This window comes from Zeugodacus cucurbitae, chromosome 3 (assembly GCF_028554725.1).
Source record: "Zeugodacus cucurbitae isolate PBARC_wt_2022May chromosome 3, idZeuCucr1.2, whole genome shotgun sequence".
In the NCBI taxonomy this organism is placed as follows: Eukaryota; Metazoa; Arthropoda; class Insecta; order Diptera; family Tephritidae; genus Zeugodacus; species Zeugodacus cucurbitae.
Genome location: NC_071668.1, coordinates 58,848,222 through 58,861,354, shown reverse-complemented (window position 1 = coordinate 58,861,354; position 13,133 = coordinate 58,848,222). Strand labels below are relative to the sequence as shown.

Below are 13,133 nucleotides of genomic sequence, written 5' to 3'. Positions count from 1 at the left end.
CATATTTATAAGCTAGTATTTGAAACAAAATGTTCCAAAAACATTTTGGAATCTTTAATTTCACCTTGTCATTGTCTCAAAAGTATTTATTTTGTTGTTTTGCTCATCGAAAAACATGTTTTACTGGTTTTTATGGAAAAGGTTAATGAGTTTATTTGTGGATTTTTTTTTATAACTGCACATTACAGAATAATAATGGATAAATACGTAAATTTAAATCAGCAAATGCTAAACAACATTCGAATCAAAAAAAACGATAAATACATATGCGGTCAGAAAGTACTCCCAAATTTACTTATTTATATTGAATTAGTGGAATGAGAACTGTACAATGTGGGAACAGATTTGTTTCTTAACTGATTAAACTTAAACTCTGATATTCAGAGATTATTCAACAACTTGCTAGATTTGAAGCTTTTGAGCATTTTCTACTGACCATGGGATTCTAATTGGTTAAATGCTGTAAGCTAATATAAAATATATTGTCAGACCAGAGCGTTTTTTGACACAGTACAAAATGTTCCAGTGCCTGTGAGACAAAGAAGTGTCCGTAGTGTCGAGAATATTGCTGCTGCTAGCGTATAAATTGAGGAAGGCCCAAATCAGTCTCTCACACGTAGTTCTCAAAAAAGCTAAAAAACGTTGGTCTGTGGCGAATTTTGAGCACAGATCTTAGCTCACATCCTCACAAGATTATATTGACGAAAGAACTGTCGTCGCTTGACCACAATAATCGTCGTATGCCCGATTTTCATTGAAAAACCATATTCGCCGATGAGGCTCATTTTTTGCTGAATGGCTTTGTCAATCCATGTGTCACCATTGCATTCCGAAAAAATTACGATTTGGTGCGGTTTATTGGGCGGCGGCTTCATTGTTCTGGCTCGTTATTGTGAATGGGAATCGCTACCGCTTAATGATAACCGAATATTTTTGGCCAGAATTGGATGATATGGACTTGGACAATATGTGGTTCCAACAGGACGGCTTCACAAGCCATACAGCGAATGTCACAATCGCTTTATTGAAACTCAAGTTTGGTGAACGTGTTCTCTCACGAAATGGCCCAGTATATTGGTCGCCTTGGACGTGCGATTTGACGACGTTAGACTATTTCCTGTGGGGCTACGTTAAGTATCAAGCCAGTGACGATTGATGAAATTCGTACGAATATCGAAAGCGAAATTGCAGCGTTATTGGCCAATTTAGGCTTGGAAATCGTTGAAAATAGGGTTCATCATCTAGACTTCTGCAAGCGTGCATATGGTGGCCATATAAAAGAAATCGAATGTACTTTCACAGGAATAAAGAATTTTATTGATATCCCAAACCGATTTTGTTTGTTTATTAAAAAAAAAAAACGTTTGTAGCGCTCTCATTGAAAACCCCCTTTAATTCCAAAAAAAAAATGCAATTTATTTTAGAGAAACATAACAGCCCCTAACACAAGAATAAACCCATCACAGAATCTATCTCCCGAAACATCAGGATGGGCATATGAACGGGGATCATGAGTTTGGATGAGAGAAACTGCTTTGTACTGTTACTTTTTATACTCTCGTAACAAAGTTGCTAAAGAGAGTATTATAGTTTTGTTCACATAACGGTTGTTTGTAACACCCAAAACTAAACGAGTTAGATATAAGGTTATATATACCAAAGTGATCAGGGTGACGAGTGGAGTTCAAATCCGGATGCCTGTCTATCCGTCCGCCCGTCTGTGCAAGCTGTAACTTGAGCAAAAATTAAGATACCTTAATGAAACTTGGCACACTTATTTCTTGGCACCATAGGAAGGTTGCTTTCGATTTAAATCGGACCACTGCCACGCCCACAAAATGGCGAAAACCGAAAACACATAAAGTGCCATAACTAAGCCATAAATAAAGCTATGGTAATAAAATTTGGTACAAAAGATTGTTCTAGGAAGGGGCATATTTGGATGTAATTTTTTTGGGAAAGTGGGCATGGCCCCGCCCCCTACTAAGTTTTTTGTACATATCTCGTAAACTACTAAAGCTATATCAACCAAACTTTCTAGAGTCGTTTCTTTTAGATACTGCCTTATACAGCCCAATGGAATGGAGGAAATCGGATTTTAACCACGTTCACCTCCCATACAAAGGTTATGTTGAAAACGACTAAAAATTCCTTACATCCCAATGATATGTTGTGAAAATAGGCCAAATCGGTTCAAAACCACGCCTACTTTCTATCTACCAGAACTTTGAAAAAAATCGCCGAAATCGGATCATAGGTTTTCAAGGCCCCATATATCGAACATGAGTACCTAGGTGCTTCTAACTTAATATTAGGGTTTCCAACTTTCAATGGACTTTATACCATATATATGACGAATATCTCTATTATATAATATTAAATAAATAAATTGCAAGAGTATAGAATGATCGGTCACAACCGAACTTAGCTCTTCCTTACTTGTTTATAATGTATTTAACAAAAAATCATTATGCCATGAGGACATGAAGTAAAGACGAAGTGCCTTCATTTACAATTATTATGATAGTTCGATAATTTTCATATAGTACTATTAACTCTATGTTGACTACTTAAGCAGAAATATTTTCTTTTTTGAACTTTTGAAAATAAATTACCGCTACATTTTTTATACCTTAACAGTTTTAATCTGAAGGTATCTGAAGGTATAAGCATCAGTGATGACGAGATACTTCCAAAAAAAATGTATCAGCCTTATTTCGCAGCTACGGAGAGTATAAGTTCAATAATTCAAATTATTTGTTTCAACATTGGATTAAATAAATCATACACAAAGAATCTTTTTACCTCAGCAATTTTTAATTTCGAACAAACTGTTCTAACTGTTGATAAAACTTTACATGAGAGAATAGGTACTTCTAGCCTTTTAATTATCGTTTATAGATTTAAATAGATATTCTCCAGATCTGATCTGAATCTATTCAATAATTATCGCCTTTATTTAGTCGGTTTATAATAGATAAATACATATATTTTACATATATGAATTGTAAGTGGTCGGACAGTTTCTGGGAATACTATTCTTGCATTCAATTAAAAATTCTTTTACGACAAGTAACAAAAAAAACATACTCTATTCTCTATTTTTAGAAGATCCCACTAGTAACACAACGTGATATATTAATCTCTACGTCACGTCATGTACGTCAGAGCCATAGATTACTTCCTCCAATGATAATTAGTAAATATTTTTGTTGAGATTTTCAAAATAATACTAAATATTCCAAAAAAATAGAAATCAAAGATCTATCGGATGATGAATGAAACAATGCTACGCATACATACAAATAAACAAATATACTACAACACATTGAAATAATTTACTATATAATCATTGCGAAATAAAAGGCTTTGTTTCAGTTGCCTTATCAGTTTGCTCCTAGGCAATAAAGTTACTTCCTAGCTACTGATAACACGCAAGGTTAATGTGCAATAAAAGACCCCTGTATTATAAATAAATATGATTAGGTGATGACAATAGGTTGACGTATATGCGATTTAATAGACGATTTCATCAATTGGTGATAATCGTAAAAGGCGTAAATTGGTCATGGAAATATGTGTGCCAATTTGAATGCTGTATCTTACGCAACTATATCGGTTCTTTGGGATCTGGGTATTTGATTAAAGGCTTTCAGATCAGAAGCTCGTTTTTTTCTCAAATAAAAAGTAAACGATTTTGGATTCAAAATAGAACACTTAAGCTATATTTTCATACTTCCAGAATGTTATAGTTTCTTTGGAAAGTTTGGGTTGTTGGATTGGAAACATACTTATATAAAATGTGTGATAGGTTCAAATCGTTTTGTCGAGACTGGATATATTACTACTGGAGTTTTAGCTAATTTTTTTATGACTATGATTAACTATTATGGTAGAGCTTTAGACTAAATTTCCAGTTATTCAGTTTTATCCATTAAATTTTCAGCGTTTTGAGTTTTGATAGAGCTTTCATGATAAGCTCTTTTGAAAGCTTTGACAATGTTAAAAAATGCTTGATGCATTTCATTTAATTCGAAGAGATTATAGGCTATAGAGCTTAGAGCTCATTAAGCGTATCTGAAGTATCACAAAGCGTAGTTCTAAAATCAATGCTGATCATTGAGATGTACTGATCCTACTTAGATAACTTTTTTATCCATAAGGGTTTATAAATTACTGAAAGCTTTGAGTTAATTAACGGAATCGATTACTTATAAGTTCTTAATTGAGCAAATCGATGTAATTACGACCACTTTTTTTTTCAATTTTCTATTGCTTAGTCACTCTTATACATAGTATCATATGTATATAGTATTACTCCTACATAAAGAGCTTGTCATATCAGCAATTTGAAACTGAGATCACGCGTTTATAAATGAGACTACATACATAGTATATGAGTACTTTTGTGGAATAATTTTTATAATTGTTGCAAAACTCACACTTTGAAATATGTTGTATGTGTATAATGTAATTGGATTCCTCATATACATATGTATGTATAATTATTTTTTGAATTTACATAGTTATGTGAAACTTTTTTTATGATTCTTATAAGAATCATGAATTGTAGTTGTTTGTATATATATTTGTATAATATTGAAATAGGTGGCACTGTAATTAAATGTACTAATTAAGTTTGCGTAACATATTTTATATGAACTTTGGATTATTCATATATGCTTTTTACTCCATTTATATTACTAACATCTTATTAAAGCGTTCAATTACAACTGCATCCAAATTGCTTATAAATGCATAATTTTTAATTATAATTGCTTACTTTTGATACTCACTTGTAAGTATTACTTCACATATTAATTTAAAAATAATTACTGCTGTCAACATATTACAACTACAAATAAAATATTGAATGACGACTGAGCTTCTGATGCAATATATAACATGAGCATTTAGCGTTGTTGATTTATAGATTTTCATATTATATCCGGCTTTATCGCTGCTGAGAACCGTTTTAAAATTGATTGAAATCCAGAAAGACTTCCGAAATCAGATATTCAATATCAGATCAAATAAAATGAATTATTATGCGCTTAAAATTTTTTTGTTGTCATATTAGTTGTCGATAGGTAATATGGAATCAGTCTAATTTTCTATCGAGACAACTATCTAATAGCGTTTTTAGACAGCCAAATTATTTGATCAATTAAAATTTTTTGACTGCCGGCTACTCGATTACCGATCAGCTGTTATACATTTTTCTTTTTGTTTTTCATAAGAAGTTGGTAAGTTTCATCAGCTGATTAATATTTTTAGCTGCGACATCTACCGTAACTTTTTTTTATCAAAAAATCCAGTCAATCGCAGACAAGGAACATATCGTACGTCGCAGAGTTGCATTTGATTTCCAAATCGATTAGAGTTCAATTAAAAATAAATGTAGATTTTATTTTGTATGGTAAATCGATCTTAATAAGCGTTTTAATCGAGCAGAGGCCAGTTAATTGATCAATTAGCTTCTGTCTAAAAATTCTATAAAAGCCTTTTCGCACAGCCAAATCAATTTAATACATTAAGATTGAGAATTTAATTGAGAAACTAGTTTTGCCCTACGCAATGTGGGAATTGTTAGTTTATATGGAAAATCATTATAAACCAGCGCCTTAATCGAGCAAAGGCCGGTTAATTCATCAATTAACTCCTATACGAAAAGGCTAGAAGCATTACCAGACAATATAAAACGACAACAAGGTGCAGGTTTGACAACAAGGTGCAAGTCAGTAAGAAGTTTTATGCTCTATGGCAGTACTTCCTCTCAATGTAGTAGAACGGTGGTTGAGTCGATGCCTCAAAGTGATCAATGTAAAAGATCTTTGTTTTTTATCTTTTAAGATCATCAAACTTCGATAGTAACCAACTGTAATAATAACCAATAATAACAAGGAAAGGTACGAAATCAAAAGCTGTAGAACAATTCAAATTAACTAAGTATAGGTTAGTAGGCAGTAACACTAACAGATTTACTACGTATTCAGTAGAATTTTATGTCTTCTTTAAAAAGTCATATAGAAACACCAATTAGATCATAATCCAACTTTTTCGAAGGTGTTTACAAAACTAGAATAGCCCGACGAATAAATTATTCGTGGCTCATGAATTAGCTCAACCAAGAACTATTAATTTCAACAACGTCATATCAGATCGTGTTATTGATCCTCTGCTAGATGACAACGATGACTACTACTGTTTACTTGCCTTTCAAAAAAAACTAAACTGATCGCTATAACAACAATATAGCTGCAATAATAATATGGTTCGTGGAAGTAGTATTAATGTCCAGTCATTATCAGACTAGTGACGTCTTCGATGTTTATTATTCTAGAAAAGTTTTATAGTATACACCTTTAATTTGTGTTATTGTTCTTGAATGCATTTGAAAGGCATTTTCGTTTTCAATTTATGTAGTTAATGAACTTTGCTTTGTGTATATTTTATTTGTACAAAGTTTTACAAAGTTTTTATTTATACTTAGTTTTACGAATGTCAATTACCTGGTGCAACCGTGAGCTTGATTATGTGCATAAATTGTAACCAATGGAGGCTTATGACATTGATTTGTAAACACAAACAAAAACTGTTACAACGTTGAATGCCACGGTGCAGTAGAATCAAACATCACGGACGTGTATAATTAGAGGTAAAAGGGAACGTTTTGAAGGTATCTCTAAGGTTATAGGGCCGAATTGCAATTAATATGTCACATGAGACAGTAAAAGTCTGGCTTCCAGAGTTGTGTCTAGTTCTTAATTGACTGGAGAGGCCCTATGTCGATTCAGACTCCAGACAGTATCAGCAGTTACAAAGTCTGGATATTACTTAATCACGAGACTGAGATTTGTATTCGAAACAATAATTATAACACGCTATTATCCTATAGGAATACCTTTATTAGTGAATATAGTGTTTTGCTCCAAAGTCTCACTTCAAGAGCTGGGTGTATTTGCTAATAGATGAGAGAGAGACCCGATGTCTAAGTAGATACCCGACGGTATCAGCAATTAGTAGACTTGAGATTACTTATGCACGCGACAGAGTATCTTTTTTCGGAGCCATCATTATCAATAGGAATAGTTTCATTAGTGAAGGTAAATTCTTTACTCCAAAGTCCAATTCAAATGGAATACGTAAATATACTATATACCACACCTATCAATCGAGCGCATCAAATAAGTAAACATTTGCTTGGTAAACTATACAGTTGTGTAGACTTGAGTTATTTGGTTAGACAGTATGACGACTTTATTATTCCTCTCGCAATGTGAACTACGGACCGGACAAATATTGAATTGGAATGCATTATTTATACTTTGGAGATTATATAGAGATTAAATAATAAGGATAGCCGGTATATATTGAGTTATAAACCCATGCCTTAAATTATAGATTTCAATGAATCATACTGATATAAAACAACAATAAATCTGACATAATATTCCAGCATGCACGAAAATTTCTTTGGCAAAGTCAATTTTTGATTGGAATATTGTAGAGTTCGAGATTATCTCTCAACACCCATATAGTATAATGGTAATTTATAAGCAACCCTAATGTGGGGAGGTAATCTTTATAATCTATGGTTACGGTCTGAAAATGTAGATCTTTAATATTATCTAAAGTGTTTTCATTAATGGTTCATTAAAATTGTCACAGTACATATCTTTAATAGTGTCCAGTGATGCTGCTAACATCGATAGTCTTATGACATGTCTTATTTGAGATCAAGAACGTCTCTTATTAGAACCATGGGGAGTGTTTTGTGTTTTCAACATCTCAATAATTTCTACAGAGGTTCTGACGAAGGGAGGGTCTAATCGACTACAAATATCTTCTATTCTAATCTATAAATGAAATCTTCTAATTCTATAAATGAAGTTAGCTTCTATCTGTGGATAAATTTCGATTTTCCTATACCCGTAACCGTCTTACGTATGGGTTCTGGCGAAAGGAACTATACTCCATCCTCGCATAGTTATCTCACAATCAATAAATAGTAAAGAAATCAATGCTTAAAGACATTTTTATTTGTAAGAAAGGATATTTCTTAATGGAATATAATGTCTCAAGAAGTATAGTCCGACTTTTGTTGTTTTTATACTCTCGCAACAAATGTTGCTAAAGAGAGTATTATAGTTTTGTTCACATAACGGTTGTTTGTAACACCCAAAACTAAACGAGTTAGATATAGGGTTATATATACCAAAGTGATCAGGCTGATGAGTGGAGTTCAAATCCGAATGTCTGTCTGTCCGTCCGTCCGTCCGTCTGTGCAAGCTGTAACTTGAGTAAAAATTAAGATATCTTGATGAAACTTGGCACACTTATTTCTTGGCACCATAGGAAGGTTGCTTTCGAAAATGAGCAAAATCGGACCACTGCCACGAACACAAAATGGCGAAAACCGAAAACACATAAAATGCCATAACTAAGCCATAAATAAAGCTATGGAAATAAAATTTGGTATGAAGGATCGCACTATGAAGGGGCATATTTGGATGAAATTTTTTTGGGGAAGTGGGCGTGGCCCCGCCCCCTACTAAGTTTTTTATACATATCTCGCAAACCAATAAAGCTATATAAACCAAACTTTTTACAGTCGTTTTTTTTAGCCATTTCCTAATTCAGTCCAAAAATGAAAGAAATCGGATCATAACCACGCCGACCTCACATACAAAAGTTAGGTTGAAAATTACAAAAAGTGGGTTAACTCACTAACGAAAAACGGCAGAAACACTAAATTTCACATAAGAAATGGCAGATGGAAGCTGCACTCAGATTTTTATTACAAAATGGAAAATGGACGTGGCGTCGCTCACTTATGGGTCAAAAACCATATCTCAGGAACTACTCGACCGATTTCAATGAAACTTGGTTTGTAATAGTTTCCTTACATCGCAATGATATGTTGTGAAAATAGGCCAAATCGCTTCACAACCACGCCTACTTCCTTTATACCAGAACTTTGAAGACAATCTGAATTGTTTACTTTACAATATATAAAGTAAGTACTAGTGAAGATATCGGTGCAGAACTTTGCATAAATACTATGTTTATAGTTTGGCAGGCCCATTCTAAAAATCGCCGAAATCGGACCATAGGTTTTCAAGGCCCCATATATCGAACATTAGGACCTCGGTGCTTCTAACCTAATATTAGGGTTTCCAACTTTCAATGGACTTTATACAATATAAATAACGAATATGTGGGTCAAATTGTGTATTATATTAATAAAGTTAAATAAATAAATTGCGAGAGTATAAAATGTTCGGTTACACCCGAACTTAGCCCTTCCTTTCTTTTTTTATTTTTTTCTTTCTTTTAACAAAGCCACCTAAAAAATTGAGGCTGAGTTTCGCAAAAAAACCATAAAAATTTCACAATCAAGGAATAGAAGAAAGTGATCTGGACAGACGAGACCATAATAAATCAATTTGAAACAGATAGAAGTTAGTGGGCGTGGTGGTTTATTGATGCTATGGGGTTTTATGAAGTGGTGTGGGGTCGGGGAATGTTACAGGGCTTTAAGGGCGAAGGACCGCATTTTATAATATTCACTCTTTAGATCAAAAGCTCTTACAAACCTTGGGTCAATGATTAAAGATATTTTCATTTGTAAGAAAATATATCTCTGAAGGAAATATAATGTCTCAAGCAGCATAGTCCGACTTTTATTTTCTGTTTTAGCTTATAAAATGCTAATATTATATTTAATTTATTTTGAGTCAATTTTAGTGTGTTAGTCTTCAAGAGTTACATTGCTACATATTTCTCGAGTTCTTTACTCCCATCAAAACGTAGTGACAGATTTTGATTTTGTAATTATTTTTTTTCTCATCTATTATCATGCTATTAATCTGTTCATTTTTTAACTTCTTTCCATAAACTATATTATTTAACTTTTCTCTCAGACACATCTACAACTTTCCGCTTCAATTCTTTCAAGACTGCAATTAACTAAATAGTTCTCTATATTTCCAGAAAAAATGTATGAAGATAATAATAATTACACTTTGTACTTCGTACTTTGCACCCAAAGTTCCAGACCACCTGAGCTAAATACCCGACATCTCACGCGATTTATAAATAATTAATTTTTTTATGCAAATATTTACTTTTTTTCGTGCAACCATGTGAAACTGGCTTGAGCTAAATAAATATGCCGATTGACAAACACAAATACACACACATAATTACACTTACACGCACACAGTGACATTAGAGATTCTTAACATGTCGCGATCTTTACATATTAGGCGACGATTCTTAGCGGCGTTTCGAAGCACAAATGGATGGCAATGCCTTTTTAGATTGCTTTTTAGAATTATTTTATAACTTTTTTGTTGTTGCTTTTTTGCTGATTTTTTAATGTTTTTGTTGTTTTCTTAAACATTCACAGACTTATTAAGCGCGCAAAAAATATATAAATTGAGTTAAATGTATTTTTTTATGTATCCAGTTATATATATATTTCTGTGTATATATATTTTGTTTACATTTCGAAAAGTGCGCTGAATTTAATTTTGAAAACAATTATCGTCTTTTTTTGTAATTTTTATTTAAAATTCTTTACTTGTAACTCATTTTTTATCGTTTCTCGAAGCTTTTAGTCTCTCTCAGTATACCCGCCACGACTATAACACAAACGAGACTGGCAAGGTAGCAACTACGAGCGTCTGTGGCGGCTAGTGTCTAGCGCTACGCAGCTTACTTGTTGATGCCGTTATTTGTTGCTAAAGCCCGGCTTCCGCTGTAGCTTTACATTGATTTACTGTATTTGTGGCTTAACATTGAAAATTGTGCAGCACAGCTGTTGAAATGAGGTGTGCGTAATCGCATACATACATACATGCTAAGATACCTGTTTCAGCGGTTGGAGCCCCACATACATACATACATATATATATATATACTTCAAATGTATGTATGTAGGTGTTGGCTCGTACCATGCATGCCTGTTAGCTGATTAATTTGTTTATTTATGGTTGCTGTTATTTTTTTGCGAAAAAAGCATGCTTATGCTTGTTTATGCATAATTGTTTTGTTGTGTGTCACGCGTTGCAGGCGGTTTTGCATTACGGTAAATGCGATTTATTAATGCGAAAACAAAAATTGCTAATAAAATGTTGATAGTTTATTTGCACTATGGAATGTGAGTAATTGGAGAATTTGTTTTGCATTTTTATGTGAATTTTGAGAAATTGGCTTCATGGTCACGTTTTCAACACGCGCCAGGCTATACTATAAGTAATTTATAAAATTAAAGTTTTCAGAAATAAATAAATAAATAAAATAAAATAAAATAAAATAAAATAAAATAAAATAAAATAAAATAAAATAAAATAAAATAAAATAAAATAAAATAAAATAAAATAAAATAAAATAAAATAAAATAAAATAAAATAAAATAAAATAAAATAAAATAAAATAAAATAAAATAAAATAAAATAAAATAAAATAAAATAAAATAAAATAAAATAAAATAAAATAAAATAAAATAAAATAAAATAAAATAAAATAAAATAAAATAAAATAAAATAAAATAAAATAAAATAAAATAAAATAAAATAAAATAAAATAAAATAAAATAAAATAAAATAAAATAAAATAAAATAAAATAAAATAAAATAAAATAAAATAAAATAAAATAAAATAAAATAAAATAAAATAAAATAAAATAAAATAAAATAAAATAAAATAAAATAAAATAAAATAAAATAAAACGAAATAAAATAAAATTAAATAAAACGAAATAAAATAAAATGAAATAAAATAAAATAAAATAAAATAAAATAAAATAAAATAAAATAAAATAAAATAAAATAAAATAAAATAAAATAAAATAAAATAAAATAAAGTTAATAGTAACAAAGTAGAATAAATACTTAAAATAAAATAACTGTAAATAAATTAAATTAATTATATTATAATAAATGATAAAAAAATAATCTAAACATAAAAATAATCAAATTAAATATAATTAAATAAAAAATCATGATATAAAATAACTCTCAATAAAAAACAAATTAAAAAAAGTATTAAATTTAAATAAAAATAATAATTATAAATAAAATAAAATAAACCAAAATAAAAAAGTAAAAAATAGAATAAATACTTGAAATAAAATAATTATAATTAAATTAAATTAATTATATTATAATAAATAATAAAAAAATAATCAAATTAAATGTAATTAAGTAAAAAGTAATGATATAAAATAATTCTTAATAAAAAACTATTTAAAAAAATATTAAATTTAAATAAAAATAATAATTATAAATAAAATAAATGAAATTGAATTAAATAAAATATATTAAATATTAAAAAATAAAATAAATTTAAATATAAAAATTAAAAAAAAAAATAATCAAATTAAATTTAATGTTTAATAAATTTTGTTTTAAATAAAATGAGGAAAATAAAAAGAAAATTAATGTGGTATAAAATAATTTAAATTAAAAATAAAACACACTAATCATAATCATGAACAATGAAATTAAATGGGAAAAAGAATTAAATAAAAATTTAAATTTTAATAATAATAAATTAAATAAAGTTAACTAATTAATGTAAAAATAATTTAATAATTTAAGTTTTTATAAATTAAAATAGAAAAAACTAAAAGTCAGATAGAAAAAAATTAAATTAAAAATAAAATAGTTTATTTGTAATAAAAATAAATAGAATACAATTATAAAATCTAAATAACTCAGCTCACTCAAATAATGGGTCAGTGTATAAATAATTGCCTGTTTGCTTTTTAAATTATGTAAATGGTACATTTGATTGAATTAGTTGCTCAAAAGTGTTGACATACAAACAAGCATATATGTACAATGTACATACATATTTATGGTACATACGGAAATAAGTACATGTGTTTAAAGCGTAAATTGCTGGGAAGTAGAGTAATAAAATTCATTTCTTTAATTACACTAGAATATGCAATATATGCATATGCATAATTACATATGTACCTGTATATTTATTTATTACATAAAGCACATAATTGAGAAGTATTGGCTCTGATTAATTGGAATTCCACATAAAAGCAGTTTTATGTTTATTTTTATGTTCTATTTTTATACAAACTCAATTTGACTTATGTGATCTTACGT

At 29.8% G+C, this 13,133-nt stretch overlaps 1 protein-coding gene across 1 annotated transcript in view; it reads right to left on the bottom strand.

Moving 5' to 3' along the window:
* Positions 1-10,664, bottom strand: part of LOC105216149 (lipase 3) — a 36,871-nt gene extending 26,207 nt beyond the window's left edge. Inside the window, exon 1 of the mRNA XM_054227611.1 lies at positions 10,219-10,664. The gene's annotated coding sequence lies outside the window, so the exon portion shown is untranslated. The remainder of the gene's footprint in view (positions 1-10,218) is intronic.
* Positions 10,665-13,133: the final 2,469 nt, after the last annotated feature.